At 41.6% G+C, this 26420-nt stretch overlaps 1 pseudogene; it reads right to left on the minus strand.

The window, feature by feature from the left end:
• The window catches only part of LOC117558945, a 76969-nt pseudogene extending 55083 nt beyond the window's left edge, over positions 1 to 21886 (minus strand).
• Positions 21887 to 26420: the final 4534 nt, after the last annotated feature.

The raw sequence follows: 26420 nt of genomic DNA on the forward strand, positions 1-26420 counted from the left end.
TCCCGAAATCAATGCACATCTTAGTGCCACTTTTTTCCACAGCAACACTGAATTTTTAAATGTGCTTTTGTATTCGTAACAAGGGCTTTGTACACTGCAAGAGTCCTTCTCACAACAGGGGTCCATGGACTATGTTTTCATTCTAATCATAGACTGCCATTTCATTTTAATTGCAGTTCTGTCTTCATTAACGTCAATTTTATCTGACACAGAAGCCGAGGTAAGTCATTATTTATCACATAGAGCAAAGAAATATGGAATTGACAAAGCTGTTATTGTATCTGTTTGTTAAATTACAATAACCCATACAACTGTATTGATATCCTTAGCACTGGTCGCAAGTTTTTTCACAAAAGCACAAGGGCTCGACTCATTTTCCAATCGATACAACAACAGTCAATAAACGTTACACAAGACCTTTTGAGTTGCAGGAACATTTGGAAATGTGGGCAGCAATTCAGAGGTGTGAAACCAGGCCAGTGTGATCACATGCTGCATTGAGTTGCTCTTGTTTTTTTCTTTATACTGTGTATCTCTTACCATCAAAGACCACCTCTCTTTTTAAAAAGGACATAATGCACATTTTCTCAACTTTGGGATTTTAGCCTTTGCAGTCCATGTACATGCACAAAAAAAACACACACAACAGGGAAGTGAAAATCCATAAGAGCATAATAAGGCCCTTTGACATTAAGGTCATCTGATCCTGCTCAGCAGAGCCTGATTATTACAGTAGCAGAGAAGTAATTGCTTATTTGTTTTGTGCAGTATATTCTCCTCTCACTTGTCACCTGTCTGTTTGGGAAAGAAATCTCTCTTCATATTTCCGACTTTCTTTTGTCCATTTTCAACTTCATTAACCGTTGTGATGGTCGGCAGAAATCTCTCCAGTACAGAAGCAAATACTCCTTCAACAGAAGCAATAACGAACTCCCCAAAAGAGGAGTCGCAAGCTTTCACTTCACGGCGGAAATATAATCTCACATCGTGTGCTCTTGCTCTTTCTGCGGTTGCCATGTCAACAAGTTTAGCGAGGCAGGTCGGGGTGAAGGATTGAGCTTTCCTTCTTTTTTGCTGGAGAACGGACTTCCCCTGACAGCCCGAATTCTGCTTGAAGAAGACGAGGAGACACCTATCTGCCCATCTATCCATCCAGCTGATATATTTTCACTGGTCGGAGAATGTGGCGTTTGACAGGTAAAAGAGTAACAGCGTATGGCCAGCGTGTGTAACCTAATTTCCTGCCATGTTCAGATCAGCATGTCAGTGTGCAGAGAGCGCAGCAGAGTGGGTTCATTAAAGGTCAGTCAATCCTTCCAGGTAATAGGCTTCAATATGACACAGATCTTCAGATGGGCATTCTCTCACCACTGCAGGCAGCTACTGGCTCAACAGAAGTTTCCCTACAGGGTTTTAGGTGATCTCAAAGAAGAACTGCACTGATGTCACATGTCAGTGAGTTAGGCTACTTTTGGCATACACCAATTCAGCGTCAATCAAATGGATGTCATGCATTATATTTACATTCTGTGGTGGACCAGACTTTATCAGGTGGATAAGGCACTTAAGGCAGTGACTGATTACCAACTTAAATGCACTTTCAATAAAAAAAAGAGTATCCTTTTTGGCTCATTGTACAAGTTCAAATGTACAATATTCAAATAACAAGCTACCATATATGCCCAAAAGTACCCTCTATGTGTCTCTGAATTGGCAGGCACGTAATGTAGCCCAGGATTAAAGCTTCCACCGATACATAATGGACTACCTCTGTTTATAGAAATGCAGACAAAATTCATTTCTTATTTCATAGTTTATTATTATTATTATCTTTGATCTTATTTTTGATTGTATTAATCTGTGTGAATCTGTGCTATCCTGTTGTTCACCCTTACCCTGTTGCTGTTTGAACCACTGAATTTCCCCACAGGGATTAATAAAGGTCCATCTTATCTTATCCCATCTTAAAATCAGAGACTGCAGGCTTGTCAGTGTTCGTAACCTTTTTGACAAATAACCACATTGTTAGACTAATGAGATTTGCATCCTAAGGGTTTTGAGTCAGTTTGATGATGCCACTTCTCACCCACAATAACATGAGCTAAACATGTAGCAGGAGAAAAAGGAGCAGATGTGCAGGGTGAATAAATATTCAAACATCTGTAGGTGTGTCCTTTGCTTTGCCTGCAGCGTCTCAGTGACAACATTTGTGCTTGTAGAGCCACTTTGCTCTAAGACCTTGTGGTGAAAACACTGCAATGAAAGCAGGACAATTATACAGCTCCCTTTACATCTATTATTCAGCGTGCCAAGGTGCCCAATGCTCTCCCTCCATCCATTCTGTTACCAGTGACGCCATGACTTTCTAAAGCTGCTGAGTGGAGGGTGGCAATGTGATTAAAGGGAATAAGACTATGAGACTGTGACTGGTAATGCAACCTGCAGAGGACAGAGCGGTGACTGCACAAACAGTCAGGAGATTCCAGCCAGTCATGCACTTACAGTATCACAAAGGAGGCCGACAAAGTTACAAAAGTACGAATAACACAGGGTCACTGCAACTAATCCCTGAGCGAGCTGGAAATATGTGGATCAAGTAAACAAATAGCTCTCCGCCTGACCTCTGAAGCTACTGCTGAGATGCCCATCAACGATGTGGGAAACTGCATTTAAATACAGCAGAGCCTCTGAGTTTCCAACAACTGCAGTTCTGTAGTGGGCAGCTCCCGAGGGTAAATGTGAGGAAGTGCATGAATATAAAGCAAGTACTGCTGGAAAATGTGTTCAGATAAAGCTTTCCAAAAAGTTTATAAAGACCAGAAACAAAAGCAGCAGTCAAGTGTACCAAACCACCAGACTTTACAGATATGTTTGTGCAAACACATTCACTAGTGCAATTGTCAATACAAATGATATCTTCTCAGTATGACATAAACACGTCTATGAAAAGTAAACGGGAAACAAATGATGAATTTCAGTGAGTTTAACTAATTTAAATGCTCTAAATGCAGTTATAAATGTCGCGACCTTTACGTTTAATTACCTTAATTTGAGTGTTTAGAGGTAAGAGGATTAGAGCTTTGTTGTTGACGATTATTACCCCATTTCAATGAACATGCATGCTGTAGTTTGTTTGACTCAAGTCTAAATAGCTGCTTATTAAATTACTTATACTTTGTTAAAAAACATGTCTTTGTGAGTCATTGTTTAAAGATCCCATGTCATGGCCATTTCTACTGATCATAATTCCATTGTTGAGGTCTACTAGAATAGATTTACATTGTTCAATGTTCCAAACTCACATTGGTTTCTCATACAGCATCTCTGTATAGTATGTGTATTCACTCTGTCCTAAACGGCTTGTTGGAGCTCCTGCCCCCCCCCTCCCTGTGAGCCCAGTGTGCTCTGATTGGTCAGCTCGCCCACTCTGTTCTGATGAGTCCACCACCGTTACAGCGGAACATCAGTGATTATGTGTTACAATGGCGTTTGTTAGCAACCAGAAAATGACACCAGTAATGACAAACAGATGAGAATGCTGCGTGGGGTCTGGGTGCCGTGTTGGCGGGACGTTGCGGAGCTCGCTGCTCCGCCCTTTGAGGCTCGAGGAGTGAACAGTGTGAGCGTGCGTGCGTGCGTGCGTGCGTGCGTGCGTGCGTGCGAGGAGCTCCACGGATTGGTCCATTTGGAACTGGGCATGGTTACGTCACCATACTCAGGAAGACCAAAATGGAAAAAGAGAAATCTCCAAGGAGGCATTCTGGGGCAGCATAGACAGGTATTTTCTGTGTTAGAGTTTTACTCGCTACAGGGTGTACTTTGAGGGTTTGTGACTCTGCAGACCGTTTACATGCAGGAAAAAAGCTACATAACACACAAGGGGACGGGTATTAACCGGAAAAGCATGACATGGGACCTTTAAGATTTAGAAATGTAGTAGGAAGGTAGGAGATGTGAGTCAACTATGCACTGCTGGTTTTTTAGTCTTTTTATTTAAACATATTGAATTAAACCACAAGTTTTATCCTTTAGATTTGCCTTCTTCCATCATCTTGATCACATTTTGCAGGACATCACCCAGTTTAAATTCATGTGCTATGTACATTTGGATAAAAATTAAACCCCAAGTCCACAGATTCAAGGCATTAAAACAGTGTGAAGACATTCTCTAAATATTAGCTTACCACTCTATCGACCGACACTAGTTGGACGATGTTATCAAGAACATAAATACCCCCGCTCTCAGTTTGGAGTAAAAACAGAAAGTTAATTAATGGTACTGTGGTGCAGCCGTCTTCACCAAACATGTATACGTTTTTCTGATTATGACAAACCACAAACGGGACAGAAACCCGACCTCGGAGGAGAAAGAGAAGGAGGAAGAGGTGAAGTAATGGATCTGATTTCAGGACAGAACATCTGAAGAAGAATTGGCCTACATGATGCTCACAGACTGATCCTGACACTGATGAGTCAGAGGGTGAATGAGAAAGGAGAGGCTGGGCAGATATAATGAGGGAATGCCTCGGGAAAACGGTGGGAGGAATAGTGAGAGGGCATTACAGAGATGGAGACAGAGAGGATTGTGTGGAGGAGAGACAGCGACATAAAGAGAAAGATGGCGCTTTATGGATTAGTGGACTAATCGGCTGCTGCTGTCAGACAGAACGAGAGGCCACACTCAGAACAGCCTCCACAGGACGCCAACACACAGCTCTCCTCTCTTTCCACTCCTTCAATTGTTTCTGGAGAGAGAGAGAGAGAGAGAAATGTACACTATGTGTTTTTCTCTCCCTCTCCGGTGCTTGCTTTCAAAACTAATCAGGGCATCTCAGCGGAGAAGCCAGAGGGGAGAGCGACACCCGGAGCTGCTTCCTCACATCCTTCCTTCCTTCCTTCCTTCTTTCCTTCCTTCGCTTCTCCTCTTTCTTCCTTTTTCTTTTGTATTCTCATTCACTTTTCCTTCCCTGCAGCTCCATCATCTTAACCCCTTCTTCCCAGTTTCTCCTGGCATCATTTTCATCAACACTCCTTTTCCTCTCCTCTCTTTCCTCCCCCTCAGGCCTCTGTGGAGAGCTGGCTAAGTGAGATGCAGTGTGAGGGGGGGAGGGTCAGGAGGACTTCCAATCCACTCGGTGAAACCCAAACTCGTCCTGGGGATTGTGTGGAAGCGGCTCCAGGCTCCAGGAGAGTCTTCACTGGAGCTCTTTCAGCATCAGGTGGGGTTTTAAGTCAGATAAATACTAAAATCCTTCCTTTTCACGCTCCCTTCTTTCTTTCCTTTGCTCTCTCCTCGTCCCTTTTTTCGTCTCCTGCTGAGTCTGGTAAGTCTCTTCCGTTTAGGATACACGGCCATCTCGCCACGCTCCCGGGGCAAAAATCGTCCGCTTCCTTCCGCCCGGCTGCTTGCATCACTAGCACCGCAGAACTCTTTTGAGCCCAGGTAATTCCCTGCGATCTGGAGCCTGTCAAGTGAGACTCGTTTTTTCTTATATCCCACCCCCCTTCTCGTCCTTTGTCCCCTCACTTTGCTCTTCGCACAGCACAAAAACACCCAGTTGCATTTGCTGCTGAGTCTTCAATTGTGTTTTCCTTGCAAGCTAAATAAGATTATCACTTCTACCGCAGTATAATCATTTCCTGTTGTGAGAAGCTACTTGTAATGATGTTGTTCCACTTCAGTAATAGTAGAATAAGGATAATCTGATTAACCTCCAGATAAAGGTGTCCAGAGTGTCAATAATCAATATTCGTTAGAGAGAAATCAATTACTTTTAGGGAGTTTCTTATTTGCAAAAGGGTTATTTGAAGTACACTTAAAAAGGGAGTTTATTAAAGGGGCCCTATTATGCTTTTGGGGGTTTTCCCTTTCCCGTAGTGCATTATATAAGTTGTACTGCATGTAAATGGTCTGCAAAGGCTAAAATCCCAAAGTCGAGAGGGAGTTTCTCTCCAACACATCCCCCTGGGCTCTGGTTTCAGACAGAGGGTGAAACGAGGTGCTGCAGCACAGGCAGTATGTGAAAAATAAAGACCTTTCTGAACATACAAGCATGGAAACTTGCCACAGCAGAGGCACAAAATAGAAAATGTGAACCTGAAAAAACATAATGTTATTTTCAAAAAACAAACACTAATACTCAACCTCCACTGAATCGCTAACACTCCTTTTCATTTGCCATCTCAGAGCTTTGCTTGCAGCTCAGTGTGCGGTGAGGATCAGCTGTCTGCACTTTCCCATGGCTGTGTGGATTTAACCTGCCTCACCTGTGTGATCCAAGTCTCCTATTAAATCATTTTCACACCTTTCTCTTCGGTATCACGGAAAACACTAACAGCAGGGGTTCATGATTGCTTTCCTCTCAACCAATATCTAATGTGTTGTTTTTCACCTTATAGAAACTGGTCATGGAGTTCAGAGAAGGAATCATCTCTTGCAGCCAATTATATTGTGTGGCAAATTAGAAGAAGTGAGGATCACACTGAGGAGGGCTTGAATACTCTGGAAATATTAGTATAATTCATACTTTGAGCCAGAGCTGTGCTTTCTGTAACCTTTTCAGATGCCGGTGTAAGTGTCAAGATGAAGAATGCAATAAGTAGCGGTGTCAGATGAAGTGGGGAGATTATAGGATTCAGACAGAAGAGTTTCAGTTTGATAAAAAAAGGCTTTTCAGATAATAATAACAACTGTTATTCCCTAAGTTCATGTTCCAGTCGTCCTTTTCATCTGCTCTGCGATCAAACTGCTCAACAGACGTTTCTCAACACATCATCATTGGTGAACGAACATTGTGTCAGGTTAATACTGATGATTTATTCATTTAAGAAAACAAAGAACATGACAAAAAAACTCCACTGAAGGAGAAAAAGACGTGGCTGTCAGGTTCAAATGAGAGCAGTTCTTTCAAATACCTTCTGCAAATCTTAGGTTTATTCAGTGCCAGCTTGACTTTGTATTGACTTTGTTTGACGAATGTTATCTCGGTTAAACAGTGTGTAGTTCTGGTTCCTGGCTTAAAGACACCTCGGCAGGACATCTCTCAAATGATCGATTCACACGCCGCACTTTAGTCGATTCTGGATCCGGCGACCCTCTGGTTCCCAAGCCAAGTCGCTACAGAATGAGCTACTGCCACCCCAATGCATACATTTATAGCTGCTAACTCCAGGTTGATTGTAAATGGTTACAGTTGAACTGAAATGAATTCAGGCATCCATCTTTATATTCCCAACGTGCACAGAAGATGAGCTCTTGGGGCTCCTATCTGTTTCGATCACAAACACTTGTACAGTATGTCAAAATTGGCACAAAAAAACTAAAACTTACAACAGCACTAAGTTAAAGATAAACTCTTAAATTCAAACTGTTTTTTATTGCACCGTTAAGTATATTGTCTTTGCTGTAGATGTATAAAGATAAGCAGCGGAGCAGGATCAGGGCCGCAAGTCTTTTTAAAGAAGTGTTTCTCAATGTTGAGGAAAGCTGCTCCAGAGCCACTATTTCAAGGATACTACGTCATCGAGTCCCGCCTGTTCCAATGTCCAGGATACTTGGAATTCTACCGAGGCCGGCGTACTTCGTTGCGGGAAATTTCGAGGCTGAACATGAGTAAACTCCGGTCTTAAAATCCCCACAATGCTTTGCGCACGGACCAATTTCCAAATCTTTGGCGGAAATCGCGCTCCATTTAAGGCGGGGCCTCGCATATGACGCACACCTGCACACCTGTTGGCCTGTTCCACAATTCTTCGTTTTCCGAGGATAGGAAGGATTCTTGCCTCGCTTCTGAAGCAACTGACTCAGAGGTACATGTGCGACCAAGCAAGCCTCCTCGACATTGAGAAACACCCCCAGTATACAAAAAAAAGTCACTATGAAGTAACAACCCTCCACAAAGTGACGAATATTTGGTTTAACGCAGAAAGGATGCGGTAATCCAACATGACTACCTGCTATAGTATTCCATGTTATAGAGCAGAACAGTTGTGTGCATGCATTCTGCTGCATGAGCATAAGGGCTGACAAGTGCTTCTACGTGCCTTTGGCTTTTTTTGTTGCTGATTTGACAGCATTGCAAATAGAAATAAAATGTCCCTTCAAATAACATCAATGCTGCTGCTTTATGAATGTTTTAGAGACACTTTACATCCTACATGTACTCTAAATACTGTAGAAGGTTAATTAAATTATTAATTCAACTCGAGTATTTTTCTAGAATGAGGTCTATTTGTACTCATATTAAAAGATGATACATGAACAATTCATTTTTTAAGTATTCAAGTGGCTGAGGGTGAAATTTGAAGTACAATTTCAAGGAAACAGTAACTTTGGTTTCAATTGTCCTCTTAATTGTTTTTCTTTCTTTTCTAAGTAAAGTATGTGATTTTTTGTAAAGTAATATTTAGTTATATATTAGAAGATATACAATTTGTTTCAGTGTTTACAGCTATTATATTCAGTTAGAATTGTAATGTGTTAATGTGTGTATCAGAACAGATAGAGGCGTTTTTTGTATGCATGACTGCAAACAGTACATTTTAAATATTACCAATACTGGGTCAAAGGTGTTTTATAATCCCATGTACGGTGAGATCATGCATGCTGAGGGTGTGATGAGACATGAGATGGCATGACAAAAACATGCTGCTCACCTGCCAATGCTATTGCACAATTACATATAATTATAATAAATAGAAATTATAATGGTTGATTATGCTAATTGCTCTAATGGTGGCTGATTAAATGGTTATATACATTTAATATTGTATGTCTTGGTGCAGTGCAGGAGTTGTTTTTGTGCAGTCGACAGTGTTTCTAACGGTGCATTTCAGAGGAAGTTCAGATCTTGGCATGTGTTTCTACTAAACTAATGTGTGTGCCTTCTAACAGGGAGGTGTGCACTGGTTCAGAAATGTCGCAGATAAAGTTAAGTGGTCCATTAATCCTGAACTGGTCTTGTGACAAACGGGGGAGGACAGCTGGAAGCAAGTGGAGGAGGAGGAAGAGGAAAAGTCGTGCAGAGCAGCCTCCGTCACAGTAATGGGAGAAAAAGTCATTCAAATGCCAGCGTACACACAGTCCTCTGGTTCAGTCTGGGCCGATTATATGAGATGACAGCAGACAGACCGGCAGATACAAGGACACACTGACAGAAGCACTGACACTTGGATGGGGAACTTCAGAAACTATGCTGTGCCTGAAAAGTGCACCTCAACAGTAAAGTACTTATAGAAAAAGTGACAGGCTTGTCAGCAATTTTCTTTACGTTCGCCAGACCTGTTGTGACAAATACAAAAATAAACTCAGAACACTTCTGCAAGCCTAATTTCACGTTCTAAAATACAGCCGTATGACAAAACCGTGCTAAAACGTTTACAAAAATGTAAAACATGAAAAAAAAAAACTGTGAAATGTTGAGAAATATTAATTAGGATGCTACAAATCAAACAAAAAGCTAATAAAAAAAGAAAAGAAAAAAAGGCCATTCTGTCCATTTTGTTTGTTTAGATTCAGTACTGTGATTTACTGCAGACACATTGTTTTTTTGTCAGTCCGTCAAAAAATAAAGACTTCTGTCCTTGAAATGATTTATGGTTTTTCCTTCTGGATGGATCAAAGCTCTCTCTCAAGTCAGGAAACACTTTCAGACTTCTGTTGTTTTGTTTGTAACACCACTGTGCCTTTTTTTAAGTTGAGCTACAGCGAGTGCACATTTCATGTTGATATTCTCACATCACACGGTTGTCATTTTCATATTGAAATGGCTGGGTCTTTTCTAATACCATCCTGTCACAAGCAAAAGCTGAGCAAAGAGGAAAAATCAAATGCAAGCTCCTTTTGTTGAAATGAAGATGGACAAATATATCCCCCTACCTGCAGACATGTTGTTTAGATTCTGTCTCTGTGCACAATTAAGACATGCATGATTTATTGGACATCGAAACCAACAGCATCACGTTTTACAGATGAGTTTAGGGATACATTTATTTCCTTAAAGGCACCTGTGCCATTACATAATGTTTCTGTGGTCTCATCTCATTTTCATGGTTTGATACATTTCCACTGCATAAAGTGGTCTACTGTTTGACCTGTAACACATTAATGAAACAATTTCCCCTCAAAAGAGTGTCGGATATTTGCAGATTTTGATAGAGAATATAGCCTTCTAATCATGCAGGGTAAACAAATCAAAACAAGGTATGGAACTTCAAATGTCTCACCCTCAACAATGAGTCAGGGGAGAATGTGTGGAATTAGCCTCACCTTGATAGAAATCAGTATACTACTGTGCAGTTTCTAAAACATTTTGAAGCGAATGTCTGGACTAGTAGTCAGAAATAAACAGGAATGTCAGACACAAGGCGGACATCTGTTCCATTGCATGTTCCCTTGGTAATAATTTAAATTCCAGTTCCCCATGTGTTTCATAGTTGTATTCACACTGGGTCTACAAAAGGGTGCAAAGATGCATAAAGAAAGCAGAAAAATGCTCACTCATATTTGCTTTTTTCTCAAAATTAACTTAAAGGTCCCATGTCATGCTTTTCCGGTTATTACCCGTCCCCTTGTGTGTTTAGCTTTTTCTGCATGTAAACGGTCTGCAGAGTCACAAACCCTCAAAGTACACCCTGTAGCGAGTAAAACTAACACAGAAATGACCTGTCTATGCTGCCGTTACGTTACGTCCGCGGAGCCGTTACGTTTGGACCAATCCGCGGACTTCCTCACACACACACACACACTCAGCGGGACGTTGCGAGGCTCGCTGCTGCGAGGAGCGGACAGTGTGAGCTGGCTCACTGGTGTGGGGTTGGCGAGACAGCGAGACACTGCGGAACTCAGCCTGGGCACACACACAAACTCCAAGCCAGGCTGTGGGTGTGTGTGTGTGTTTCGGGCTGGGTTTCGCTGTGTCTCGCTGTCTCGCAGACGGCCACTGGGCTCACAGGGAGGGGGGGGGCAGGAGCTCCAACAAGCCGTTTAGAACAGAGAGTGAATACACATACTATACAGAGATGCTGAATGAGAAACCAATGTGAGTTTGGAAAATTGCACAACATACATTTATTTTAGTAGACCTCAACTATGGAATTATGATCAGTAGAAATGGCCATGACATGGGACCTTTAATCTCTTTGATTGATTGAATAGATGGAATATATAAAAAATGGTCAGTATGCACTACCTTTCTCAAAAACATATGAAACTGCTTATTGAGTCTCGTCTGTTTTAAGATGTGTCCTCACATCACAACCATCAACTAATTATTGTCCAGCAAAGTATTCTGCTGCCAAATCTCATGGCCTTCAAACTTGGCATGTCAATAATTCCCCACAAGCCCTCCACAGGGCGGGTCACGCCTCAACAGGACTGATCTGTACATGGTAGCATTTGTCAAGTGAGATTGAGTTAAAGTCAGAGAAGGGGGAGAGGTCAACAAAGAGTTTAAACAGACAGAGGACCTGGTGTTCAGCATTTGACAGACTTCGTATTTGGTCTTCATCATTAACCTCTGTCCTCGTTTCACTTCCCCTCTATCCATCTTGTTTTTCCTGATGTAAGATCTTTGAGTTTGCCGATCTGAAGCTACCGTATGATGTCATGCAAATATGAAAAGGAAAATATTTGATATTTCACCTTCAACTGAAATGTTTATAATCTCTCTCTACAAACACGAGGCCTCGCTGGCTAAAATGGACGTCTAGAGAATAAATACATCTTCTGAGAAGTGATAAGGGAAAGTGACAGGTTGTCTGTACGCCTAATCAATCAATGACAGTAAAGTGCAGAGTCAGAAGGATCCTGACAGCAGTCAACTGGGTGACAGTCTGAACAATGGCCTTTACCTTTATTCACTGAAGGTTAAGGTTTCCTTTTGTCCTCTGCCTTTGATAGAAAGAGAGACTAAGATCCCAGACTTCCATCAATCAAAGCAAACTGCATTATGGGACAGCTTGTTTTGACATATTTTTCTGATAAAATGTTCATTCAATGCAGTTTCTAAAGATGATGCTTCCCTTAAAAATAAGCATCTTATTGCATCTATAGAATGTTTCCACTGTGACAAACAAGTCAACTCATTATTTGGTCCACTTCCACCGATGTTTATCAACCTTTAACACGTCATTGCTTCACCTTCAGCTGTAAATTAGATATTTAGTCCAGCGCGAGCACTCCTCCAAACGACCATTTGACAATTTATTTAATGAGAAAACTGCTGCAAGGCATCTGGACCAAGGTCGACTCATCACCAACTTATTGAAGTTACAAAACATCATGAGTTATTGTAAAAACCCTTTACAAAAGACCCAATACTTTTTATTGTACATGTCTTACTTAGTTTTGCTGACACTAATTAAAAAAGAAAGAAGCCCATGACCCATTCTAAAATGACAAACTATATGATTACTTCAATGATTAAGCAATGTAGACTTATGAAGTACATTGTTGGATTTACAATAGATTATATAAAACAAAAAAGGTGCAACAGAGGCCACATCCAACCAAACCCAACTCTTTATAAAGAGTTCAAAATACAACAGCCTAGAATCTTCTTAACGGCCTGGTATTAATATAGTCTTCAATAAATTGGAGACTTAATGGAACATGAGAAACTCGTTGCTAGTGTTTATGAAAGCAGACAGCATTTTCAAAACCAATTAAAATGCAATAAAAAGAAAGTGTCACGCTGGAGGAGGATGAACATCGGCCTAGTTTATGTTGACAACCCTAAAAAAAGTTCTTATTAATGGCGTGTAACAGATCTGAAGAGCAGCAGTACATGATTTATGAACCATAAAACAACAGTTGTAATATTTCAAACTTAAAAACACTTTTTAGATAGGGACTTGATAGAAAGTGGTTAACATTATCTGTGTTTCTCTGTGGCAGCAAGACAATGTTGTAAAATTCACATATTGTCACACTCGTGGAAAAATCCAGAAGTCAAAATGAATGACTGTGCTTTCTGTCTGCCTCACTATAACCTCTCTGTAGCTGAAATCATAACAACAAAAAAACTACCCACACAGGCGTTGTGATGTTCTGCCACGCCAAGAAGACTATCAGTCACAGCCAGGCAGAACTGACACAGAGGAGCGTGTCATGTCTTGTTTACTACAGAGCCGAGGATGTTTACTGTCCAGTTGCCAGGAACAAACAATATGGAAGACAGCCCGGCGAGAAATCTCTCTTGGCCCAGATACTAAACTCCGGGGCAGAAACAGATCGGACCGAGACAAAAGCACAAAAAAAACCTGTTATTCTGGAATTAAATTCTGCCATTTAAAAAAAGCCTTCTTTCATCATGTGTCTGGTATTGAAAAAGGCTTCAAAATGTATTACAAATGACTAAGATATAACAATTTCCCACAGTCAGTATCGGCTTGGATTTGAATAGTCCAAGACTTAAGAAACACTAGGGTTTCCTGCCAAATAAATATGTAAAAAACACTTCAACAATTTAAAAATAACAATTGGCTGCTTTCCTTTGGTTTCTGGCTTCAACAATGTATATGTTGTTTTCTGTAGGCCTATACAACTGGAACAAAGTGTACACAATACAATGGACTTCCAGCAGCTCCAGTTGAGTCTGTTATTAACTCTACTTTCTGCTGCACATGAACCACACTGAGCCCTTTGCATGCACTGACAAATTCAGTGTTTAGCATGGATGCAAAACTGTACAATATGTAGATATTTAATCAAGATAGGGGCTACTTTGCCTCCATGCAGGTACTCCTAACTGCCATATATAGGTAATACACTGATTATGGGTAATTTAACCCCACATCAGACATCCAAAATATCCCTTTAATTATTGAGAAAAGTTCATTGGGAACTATACTTGACTTGTATAAAAATAAAAAGGCCATATAATGTAATTATACACATTCCTTTCTGAGGGGATGCTTCTTTCTGTTGTTAGACTATCTCAAAATACATTTCAGACAATACATGGCCAATTGAATCAGAAACACTTCCTATCCCCAAGATGCAAAAGAGCTTTCCAAGAATCATGCTTCCTTGTCTATTGAGCTGAAAAAAACGAATCTGAAAATGTTCCATATGAGCTGACTCACATACTGTATGTCCGACTTATTTGCATGATGAGATAAAGCCTCAAGACTGTTCAAGCATAAATAATATGTTGAATTATGTACAGCCGCTTTGGCCTGAAGACAGGAAGATTCAAGGAGGACTGAACAATCTGTTACTAGGTTAAATACCAGCAAGATGCAAGACATGTCAAATATACCAGGTTCAGGTGTGTCTGAAATACTGAAAAGTAAGTAGAGGGAGAACAAATAGCTACTATATATACTACAATTACAGAGATCTGACCACATATTGGCATATTCAAATATATTTTAACTAAAACTAGAGAATGCAATTCCTGAAGAAATTGCTAGTGGGAATGCTTTATGCTGAAAAGCTGACGCTAAACTGCTATGCTGAAATGTAATGTGTAAGAAGAAAGTGAATAATTTATATTGAAATGACACATGAACACTGGGGGCTTGAATGTGTGATGAGTAGGGTTGGGAACCGAAACTCGGTTCCAGATGAGAACCGATAAGAACATTTTGATTTGTTGCATTGTCCTTGTTTATGTTTCTTATGCTGGTGTTAGGTATTGTGTATCTTGTTTTTTATGTGTTTGTACGGCGACCTTGAGAGCCTTGAAAGGCGCCTATATAAAATAAATGAATTATTATTATTATTATTAAAATGCCGGGTACCGGGTAACCATACAAAATACACAATTTCGGTTCTGCTTAACGGTTCCTAAGCGCGGTAGACCCTGTATTCCAGCGGGTCCGTCTGCACCGCGGCGCCGCGGTGACCCGGTGGAATACTATGGAACGCCCTTTGCGCCACAATTCGCGCGTTTATTCGCGCGAAACTACGCGCGAATAAACGGGGAGGTCCGTTTTATAAACAGGGAGGTCCGTTTTATAAACGGGGAGGGTCCATTAAGTTCAAAGTCTCAGTAACCAATCAGTGAAGAGCAAAACCAGACCAAAGCAATCTGTAGATGAAAAGTTCCTGACATTATGAGGCTGTAAATTGTACGTTATTCCAGATTCAGGGGACTATGTATTAATTTGGCTTTCAATATAATACATATATCAATCAATATAACCTGCCTTCATTGTCTTTTAAAATAAAATCGAATAGAATACAGAGCGGACCTGGAGAATCACAGAACGGCCGGTCGTCAGCGGGCCGTTGACGGCCGGCTCGGTACGCTGACGGCTGGCACCGCCCTTCATTTTTTAAAACGGCATCATGTAAGTTGCGCTGACAGGCGACAGAGGTCCACAGTTGCCCCGCAGCGAGGCTCCCCCCGCCCTCCCGTAGACATTTCATGAGCTCAGTCACTTCATAACACCAAAGATGGGTCGCGGTAAACTCTCTGAAGTGAGGCTCCACTACACTAAAAAAGAAAAAGACAAGGCACAGTGTAATGCCTGTTAATAGCTTGCCACAGGCATAGCTCAGTTAAAATAAAGCACAGCTATTGTGCAATACATTTGTATTGCATGTATATTTTTTATTTGTAACAATTTCAGTTAAAGCTTAAAAGAATAAAGATATGTTTGTTATCTAAACGTTTGACCTCTTTCTTTTACAATTTTGGAATCGAAACGGGGAATCGATAAGAACCAGAATCGATAAGTAGAACCGGAATCAGAATCGATAAATTTCAAACGATACCCATCCCTAGTTATGAGAGAAGAAAAGAAAGTGAAAAGGCTTGGAAAAGCAGCAGAATATTTGAACTGCAAACTTTTGAACTAACTTGATGGTGAATGATCTGTCACCATGCCAACGGCATTTGATGACATCCCATAATACGCTTAGATGCGTTGATGGCTGCATCGTTACCAAACCTGTGAAGTTTTGGGCCATTTGGAGCATTTTCACTGAAGTTATGAGAAAACCGTGTTTCATGGCGAGCATTGTGTTGCCATGGCAACGTCATTTGAAGAAATCTCAAAACTGTCCCGTAGATGTCTTCACGGCTGGACTGTTAGCACACATGTGAAGTTTTGAAAATGTTCATAGGAGTTATAGCGACATATATATCGTGTTTTATGGCGAGGGATGCGTTTCCATGGAAACGGCATATGGTGAGATGTCAGATTTGGCGTAAAGCTGTTGAGGCATGGACCGGTGATATACAAGCGAAGTTTAGGGGACGATCGTACCGTGTCCATTGGAGTTACAGCGACATCGTGTTTTATGGTGAGGGATGCGTTACCCCATAATTGACGTAGAGCTGTTGAGGGCAGGACCATTAACCATTATCTGATGTCTGCTGCTCTGAGTATGTCAGTTGGAGTTATGACATCATCGTGTTCCATGTCACAGGTGTTTATATTTGAGCTAACAACGTGTCCAGAGATCAAAGGTTTCCATGGTGATCAGTGAGAGGAGAGCATTTTCATTGTTCTGAATGAGAGATAAACCTGTTACATGTGAACGTTTTGTTGAAGAACCGTAACAGACGTCGGTGAAATTTCAAAGCGTGAAGCATGTCAAGGAACTTGAGCATCTGAAGTGTACTTTTTGTGTACTTTCGGGTTAATAATGTGGCCTTTTGGGCAGATTAACTAAAGGTGTGCGGCTGCTGTGGTGGGGAAAGGTGAGGCTGAATTTACAATGGAGTTTAATGGAGACATGTTGAATGTTTTTATCACTTCATGCCCTCAAGAGGCATTTTGTTTAATTTTTTTTGCTTAATTTGTTTTTATCTTTCAAGCTACAAGATGTTTTCCTACGTTTGTCATGAAAAATTACGTCTCAGGAATGTAGGGTTTGGGAATTATGGCAGGTTTAAAAGAAAATATGAAGGCAAAATTAAATCTGTCCTCCACTCTAGCTGTGACATCACGCACTCTAAAATCTGAAGAAGGCCTCTTTAGCAAGGTCTGATATCTGTAAAAGTAAGAATCAGATTTAAAAACGTGTTACACGAATAATGTCAGAAAGATGTGTAACATTTTAAAGTTGGAATGAGGTTTCTGAGTGAAAGTATGAAGGAACAGTTAGCAGTTGAAGTTGCATGAAGATTGTTGAAGTCTGAAGATTTCTCCATTGACTTCCATGTTAAAAATGTGATGAATTATGGGATATATCTCTGGAATTATGAAAGTTATGAATGATAAAAGTAATAGCCATCGATTCCCAACCGAGCTCAACGTTTTGATGTTTTGAACGGAGTTTCAGTGGCGCAAAATAACCCGGCGGAATAATAAAGAATTTTGTGTGTAGCATAACAGATAGTTGGAATGCTGTGTCAGCATTCCCACTAAAATATATAATTATTGAGGGAATCTACTATAAAAAGCACTACATTGTCCACTGTGAAGAACATTACTTTAAATGTTATTTAAAAGAAAATACATTGCTGCGTACTGTTTATTCGTTTAACCTAAATACTGAAGAACTGTTCTCTTTGTTATTCCTCTCTGCCTCCAGGGGACCACTTGGTAGGGAAAAGCAGGCAATGTAAGAATCTGTACTTTCAGTTTTGCAGACTGAGCACACAATTTAATAATTGATTTCCTGAAAGTAACTTTCCTCCAGGATATAGACATTGTTACACAAGCTCCACACGGCCAGCAGAGACAGCAGCACAGAAAGAGACCTGAACAAAAGGCTTCTGTAAGAAATGTGCCACTTTTGCAAAAACAAATCTCCCAAAACACTTGGGGAATAATTTTGTAAGACTACTATTAAAACAAATTGCACTCTTCTCCCATTGGAAGATGCTAAATATCTCCATGACCTTAACAATCAAACATTAAGAAGCACTGATAGCATCTACACCAGCTCCACCATTACAATTAACGTCTTTGAGCACTAGGAAAAGCGCTATAAGAATCCAATGTATTATTATTAGGGCTGTCAAGTTAACGCGTTAATGCCATTTTTTTTTAACGCCACTAATTCTTTTAACGTGCAATTAACGCATGTGTATTTGTCCTTGGCCCGCCCCGTAGTTTCAGAGCCCAAAGGCTTGACGTTGTTGTTGTTGTTGTTGTTAGTTGGATGGTGGGAGATTCTAGCGAGAGATATGGATACAAAAAAAGGTGTTTTAAACAGCAAGCCAAGCACACAGCTGATGCTGACAGCCCCGCTCCTGCCGCTCGCTTGCGGCAGACCACGCTTGAAAGTTTGCCGGGGAGACGCCTAGACAACAACAGCGATAGCTAAATGGGTGGCTACAGCTTAACATTGTGGAGGACGAGGGGCTGCGTTAGATCATTCGGATCACATCCAACGTGTCGACTGCACATCACAGTCATTATTTTGACCCACAGTGGGAACTTCAGTCTCATGCTTTGACTTTTATGAAGACAGAGGAGCGGGATTTCGCCGACAACTTTAAACAGGCTTGTCTGTTTGAGCAACTGGCTCAGTGCAAAGAAGTACACAGGGTTGGGGGAGAGAGAGAGAGAGAGAGAGAGAGAGAGAGAGAGAGAGAGGAGAGAGAGAGAGAGAGAGAGAGAGAGAGAGAGAGAGAGAGAGAGAGAGAGAGAGAGAGAGAATATTCAGGAGAATTTGTCATTGTTCCAATGATAAACACACATTTGCATAAAGCATATTTGTCCACTCATATGTTGATAAGAGTATTAAAAACTTGAAAAATATTCCTCTAAGGTATATTTAGAACAGATAAAAAAATTGCGATTAATCGCGATTAACTATGGACATCATGCGATTAATCGCGATTAAATATTTGAATCGGCTGACAGTCCTAATTATTCTTATTACAAGAACACCAAACAACCAATTAAAATTGGTAACATAAATGTTTTGCAAAAGCATGCAGTCTCACAGAAAAAGCAAGTCTCACTCACATGTAAATAACAAAATCTGCACACTGCTTTTAACAAATATGCACCAAACTGCTAGATTGTTGTTCTCTTTTGCAATGTTTAACCTGGAAAATATATTGTGTCCTTCTTGAAGTTGTTTATAGCTTTTATCCATATTCCCATTTGATCAAGCACATTCTGCATCACCACTACATAAGAAGAGGAAGGGACTAAGGAAGGAAGGAAAGAAGGAAGGAAGGAACAAACAAACCATGGAAGGAAGGAAGGACAGCAATCCTATTTCTAGATAAGAAATAGGATTGCTAAAAAAATATTTATTTTTTCAATACCGTGTCTAAATATAATATATTTCTAAAAAGGTTTGAATTATTGCAAGAGTTGGGGAGATACAAATAATTTGAGATCTGGGTTAGGACACAAATCCCAATGTTACCAAAGGTAATTTGTTCAATTGTTCAACAAGCTGAATGATGGGATGAACATGTATTTCTCTTCAAATCTAAACTATTAAAGAATTTACAGTTCAGATACTTATTCAGACACAGACATTTCTTGTAAGACGAGTAAAAGCCATATCTTTTATGGCCAATATATATTTATATATACATTTCTCCACCTCCACTCATCCATAAATATCCTGCTGCTACCTCATTTGTTCAGATGATTCCTCACTAAACCACAGGAAGCACAGTGTGCCATTAATTATGTGTGTCACATGCTCTCTTCTGTTATTTAGTACAGTTTTATGCTGCTTTCATCACCAGTACGATGTCGCCTGCTGTGCAGATCTGTGCAGCCTCCGAACAAAGTGAAAACAAATTCACGACAATTCTCCAGTTCACTTTCTCCATTGAACCCACTGCAATATTTCCATAAAGAGTAATCGACAATAAAAAGAGTTTGTGGTGTCACACTCTAAAGGGTCCTGATGGGAATTTTATTTTTTAGGAGACTTTAAAGATCCAAGTGGCCTTTAAGCACAAGTACAAGTTGTGTGGGTGGTCAGTAAGATAAGCTATAGTAATTATTATCCTTTAAAAACACACATTTACACAAACAACAAACTGTACGCAGCTGTGGTACAGCAGGTGTCACACTTCAAAGTGTCCTAATGGGAATATGACTTTTCAGGGGAGCTAATGGAGAAAAACTGACTTTAAGCTGCAGTTTATATTAGACAGCAGGAGTAGTAGTGGTGGTGTTGGTCAGCAGGAAAAAGCTGTCATGGGAAATGATTAAAATGTTCTATTCTTAGTGCACTGATATACTACAGAACATTGCTTGTGCATTTACACTACATGTTTTTGCTTTTACTATAACCGGGGTGTTTGTGTACACCCACAAATTTCACACATGTGCTGTTGGCACGTTAAGATTGTGTGAGAACATGTTTTTGCACGCAGATGTCTGTATTAAAAGTTATTAGTAACGCCTGTGCTTTTCCTTTAAAGGCAAGACAAAAGCAAGCTCTATACGCCCAAAATCGCAACGCATGCACCTACTGCGGCATCATTTTGAAACACTGTAACCAATTCTCTTAATGCCGCCAAGTGTTCATCCTCTCAGGAGCTTGAATGTGCTCTTTACATCACTTGGAAATCTGCACACCCCTATTCAGTGTGTTCAAATGATCATTTGACCTGTTATTGGAGTAACATGAAGGGTCAAAAAAGACACCAGATCATGAGAAAACATCTGCTTTGGATCATTGATATTCAACTTAATTTTGCGACAACTTCAACAGTAAAATACTAGCATATGAAAGACCCAACAACTTTCACACAGCATATCATTATTATGAATATATAAGACCCTAAGAGCAGCTCCCTAAGTGGATTAGCTTTCAGTATATGCACACATTGCAAGGCACTAAAGCAAAATCCACCAGTCATTTCACTCTGAAATGCACCAAAAAAAACACAAAACAGCAGAGTCACTGCACAGCAAAAGCTCAAATCAGCTGTATCTCGTACTTACATCCCACCATCATCATGGCCACGGAGAAGATCTTCTCCCCGTCTGTGGTGGGGGCGATGTTTCCGAACCCGATGGTGGTCAGGCTGGTCATGGTGAAGTACAGAGAGGTGATGTACAGAGAGTCTTTGCCCGGGCCGCCCTCCCATTGGCCAGAACCGCTGGCGTTGTAGCGGTAAGGCGATCCGATGCTGAGAGCCAGCTGGTACAGCCAGCTGTCCATCTTGATGGTGTTGGTGGCCTCGTCGATGACCTCGTAGTCTCCGATGCTGTACCTGTTGAGGATAGCATCTACATGTTAGTGTGTTCAGGTATGAAAGCAGAGCAAGCATAACTATCCACCTTAAGACCCGTAAGATCTACCGTCTTTCTTGTCTTACATATTTTTCTTGTGGATGTTGTAAATGGATCTGCTGCGATGCACCTATAACTTTACGAGCATAGTATTGTAACAGCCCAGGAGTAAATAAGAATGTCTCCAATGTTTACCCCCGACTGCGTTGCTCTGTTTAGAAATGCATGTGGAGTTAGAATGACCCTAAATGGAGCAGTAATGGCTACAAAATATTGCTGTTGTGTTTAGTGTTATTGATTTGGAGTATTTGCAATTAGGGAATAATTGAGAAGGGATTTTGTGTTTTAGGGAAGCAGAAATGGTTTGCTATAGGGCACAAATGATTAGCAAATCACCTGATACTGTATGGAGGAAATTAAACAAAGCTTGTAGTCAGCAGAACAGCAGCAGATGCTTTGTGATTTCAGTACAGGTGGGGAGGGCTGCAGAAATGTTTAGCATATATATCCAATTAGGAACAATATAGAAGATGGGTACATTCCCAGCAGCTAGCAGGTGTGTTTAACAGCTCTAAACTGTGAGGAAATATCTAAAAATAGTTTACCAGATGCAGGCGAGCCAGTGAGCCACCAGTCCGAACACACACACCAGCAGCACCAGAACAGCAGCTCCGTACTCCAGGTAGTGGTCCAGTTTCCGAGCAACACGGCCCAGACGCAGCAGGCGGACCACCTTCAGAGAGCTGAACAGACTGCTGATGCCCTGAGGAGGAGGAAGAGGAGGAGGAAGAGGAAGAGGAAGAGGAAGAGGAGGAGGAGGAGGAGGAGGAGGAGGAATGGTTTTATGATAAGGGAAAAAAGAGAGGTGTAGCGAGGAAAGAAAGAGTGAGAAAAGAGGACAAACAATTAATAAACAGAACGAGAAATTGGAAAAAGTTTGATTTCTAATGTAAAAAGTCAATTGAAAACAATAGTTTTGCAGAGCCCCACCCTTCTAATGTTGCTTTGGCTCTCCATTCAAAATCTGTAAAAATATAGTTAAAATAATATATCATTGGCAGATTTTTCATCAAAATCATAAGTAGTTTTTTGAATGCAATTGCTCATTGATTTCCAACACATGCTGGCCTAGCATTATATCAAATAATACCATCTTTATGTCATTTGGAGAATTTATCACTGTATAGCATTTGTTATAAAACACCTCCTACACATGCAATACTATATGGGTTTTAAAAGCTGTAGGAAGCGGCAGTTTCAGTAGATTAGAGAGTCAAAAGGTTGTATAAGCGAGGAAAGTAAATTATAGTGTAAAGGAATACAACAACAGTGTGATCAGATGTTTACAGTCTGCCCACAAATAAATAATGCTTAAAAATAGCTTCATATTCATGTTTAAAAAATACACAAAGGAGTCTTTCTGCAAAAACACCTACACACAGAGTTAGTGAGAAAGGTGTTAAGATGCTCTATAACAAAAGCTTAACTTAAATCCACTTCACTGCAGCAGGTTTTTCTCATAATACTAATGTATTTGCTGTGGCCTTTTTGCATTCTGAGCCACACTTAAACATCCATCAAAATTACTTCTAAATGACATTTTCGTCAATTGTTATGCAGCTCTAAGTTTTTTTTGTTTTTTTTTTACATTGCATTTAGCTGACGCTTTTGTCCAAAGCGACTTACAATAAGTACATTCGACCAGGAAGACACAACCTTGAAGAAAACAGAATCATATAAGTATATCAGGTTTCATAGAGCCAAACATTTCAAGTGCTACTCAACTGGCTTTAGGTAATCCAGTCCTTTATTAGTATAAAAGTGCTTCGTTAATCGTTCTAACGCTCAAAGTGGAGTCGAAAGAGATGAGTTTTCAGTTTGCGCCGGAAGATGTGCAAGCTATCTGCCGTCCTGATGTCAATGGGGAGCTCATTCCACCATCTTGGAGCCAGGATAGCAAACCCACGTGTTTTCGCCGATGGGAACTTGGGTCCCCCCTCGCAGCGAGGGGCGCAACGAGTCGTTTGGCTGATGCAGAGCGTAGTGCACGCGCTGGGGTGTACGGTTTAACCATGTCCTGGATGTAGGAAGGGCCAGATCCATTCGCAGCACGGTAAGCAAGTACCAGTGTCTTGAAGTGGATTCTAGCAGTTACCGGAAGCCAGTGAAGGGAGCGGAGGAGCGGAGTGGTGTGGGAGAATTTAGGAAGGTTGAAAACCAGACGAGCCGCTGCATTCTGGATGAGCTGCAGAGGTCGGATGGCACATGCAGGGTAGACCAGCCAGGAGGGAGTTGCAGTAGTCTAGGGGGCGGTGAGATGACGAGAGCCTGGACCAGAACCTGAGTCGCTTCTGAGTCAGCTGGGGGACGTATCTTCCTGATGTTGTAAAGCAGTGTATCTGCAGCAGACGGGTTGTAGCAGCGATGTTTGCAGTGAAGGACAGGTGTTATCTAGGGTTCACACCCAGATTCCTTGCAGTCTGAGTCGGGGAAACAACTGAGGTGCCGATGTTGATTGTCAGGTCAAGAGTTGGACAATCTTTTCCCGGAGGAGAGCAGCTCAGTCTTGTCAAGTTGAGCTTGAGGTGGTGAGCAGACATCCACTGAGAGATGTCAGCTAGACAAGCAGAGATGCGTGCGACGACCTGGGTCTCTGAGCGGGGAAAGGACAGAATTAATTGGATGTCGGTCAGCGTAGCAGTGGTAAGAAAAACCATGCGGGCTATGACTGATCCGAGCGAGTTTGTGTTACACAGGGGAGAAGAGGAGGGGACCAAGAACAGAGCCCTGAGGGACCCCCGTAGTTAATTGACAGGGTCGGACTCAGACCCTCTCCAAGTCACCCTGTAGGTACGGTCTTTCAGGTATGAGGGTGAGGAGGGAAAGTGCAGAGCCTGAAACTCCAAGTTTTTGGAGAGTGCGAAGGAGGATCTGATGATTCACCGTGTCGAATGCAGCAGACAGGTCCAACAGGATGATGACAGAGGAGAGGGATGCAGTTTTGGCAGTGTGCAGTTCCTCCGTGACAGCAATGAGAGCAGTTTCTGTGGAGTGACCTGCCTTGAAACCAGATTGGTGGGCGGATCCAGAAGGGTTGTTCTGATTGAGATAACAGGAGAGTTGTTTAAAGACAGCGCGTTCAAGTGATTTAGACAGGACGGGAGGAGAGAGACAGGCCTGTAGTTTATAACATCAGACGGGTTGAGAGTGGGTTTCTTTAGGAGAGGGTTTACTCTTGCCTCCTTGAGACTGTTTGGAAAGTGACCAGAAGTTAGAGAAGTGTTGATGAAATGGGTGAGAAACGGTAGAATATCAGGAGCGATAGTCTGAAGGAGGTTTGAAGGATAGGGTCCAGAGGACAGGTGGTAGGGGCGGGCAGAGGTAATGAGGGTAAGAACCTCACTTGGAGAGAGAGGGGAAAAGGAGGTTAGTGTGTTGGTGGAAGGAAGGTCTGGTGACCCAGCGGTGAGTAAAGGTGAGTCAGAAAAAGAAGAGCGAATATCATTAACCTTTTTTTTCAAAGTGGGTAACAAAGTCGCTTGACAGAAGTGAGGAGGGGGGAGGAGCTTTTGGAGGGTCCAAGAGGGTGGAGAAGATGGAAAATAGTTTTTAGGATTGGAATAGGAAGATTGGATCTTATCTTGAAAGAAAGTGCTTTTTGCCTGAGAGATCGAAGCAGAGAAAGAGGAGAGGAGAGCTTGATAGGTTAGGAGGTCGTCACGGTGTTTGGATTTCCACCATTTCCGCTCTGCTGCCCTAAGGACGGTTCTATTAGCACGCAGTGCATCATTTAGCCAGGGGAGCCGGAGGGGACTGACGAGCCTGCCGAGATGTCAGAGGACAGAGCGAGTCCAGAGTGGATGAGAGAGTAGAGAGGAGAGTTTCTGCAGCAGAGTTTTGGAGGCAGGAGATGGAACGAATCAGAGGAAAGGGGAGGGCTGAGAGCAGCGACGAGGCAAAGGTAGAGGGAGAGAGGAGCGAAGGTTACGGCGGACAAGTGTAGGATGGGAAGAGATTAGTTTGTTATGTTTGGAAAGGGATAGAGAGAATGAAATGAAGAAGTGATCGGATGTGTGGAGCGGGTTTACAGAGAGGTTAGAAGTAGCGCAGTTCCTTGAGAATATGAGATCAAGGACATTGCCAGCTTTATGAGTCGGTGGGGACGGAGAGAGTGAGAAAGCAAAGGCGGTTAACAGAGATGTTAGTTCGTCTATCTTCCCCATCTGGAGGTTGAAGTCTCCGAGAAGTACAGCGGGAGGGCCAGTTTCAGGGATGTGTGAGAGGAGATGATCTAATTCCTCCAAGAAGTCCCCCAAGGCGCCTGGTGGACGGTAGAGAACAACAATGGTTAACTGTATAGGATGGGTTACTGTGACGGCATGGAACTCAAAGGTGGAAGGAGTAAAGTTTAGGTAGCTTGAAGAGGGGAAAAGCTCCATTTGGGAGAGAGCAGGAGACCAGTGCCACCTCCTCTGCCAGTTGGTCTGGGTGTATGGGAGAAGGAATATGCAGTGGAGAGAGCTGCTGGGGTGGAATTTGTTGGATGGAGTAATCCAGGTCTCAGTGAGAGCAGGAAATCCAGAGACTGCAGGGAGGTGTAGCCAGAGATGAAGTCAGCCTTAGGAACAACTGACTGGCAGTTTCCACAGGCCAACCTGAAACTAGATGTTGGATCTCAGTGGAGCACGTGGGATGACCGAGAGCAGGCCGGTTATATCGATTACGATATACACGGGGCCAGTGATAATTGCGAGAAGACACATGAACAGGAATGGAGAAAATACACATGATTATAGCATGAGGGGCTAAACAACAAAATTAAAAATTAAAAAACACCCACGATACTTAGCTCAATCAAAGTAGGATTTGGGGAAACCAGAAAACTGAGAAGACAAACTGTTATTTTCATACTCAATAGTTTCTTCCAAAACCAGGAAGTTGACCCATTAAACCATCAGATTAAACCTTAGATACAGATCACAGATTGTGACATTTTGTTGGCCAGTAAGTGAAACCTCAAGGCAGAGAGGAAAAGATACTTGATAAGAGACATCTTTAATTAAAACAACATTGATTGTTGCTATACTTTCTGTGGCTATTGTTTCCTGACATCTATAATGTCTAAGAAACCTGTACTTTACTGATAGCTCCCCAAGTGGTGCCAAGACTAACTCAATTTTACAAACACCAAACTAACAAGCGTTGTGTGAGGAACTACACCACACACACCATGTGAAAACTATCCTTTGTTTACCTTTGGAGATTGTGCTACAGTATTTGTTTCATTAAAGTACAGT

The sequence above is a fragment of the Gymnodraco acuticeps genome, unplaced genomic scaffold (genome assembly GCF_902827175.1).
Source record: "Gymnodraco acuticeps unplaced genomic scaffold, fGymAcu1.1, whole genome shotgun sequence".
Taxonomy (NCBI): Eukaryota; Metazoa; Chordata; class Actinopteri; order Perciformes; family Bathydraconidae; genus Gymnodraco; species Gymnodraco acuticeps.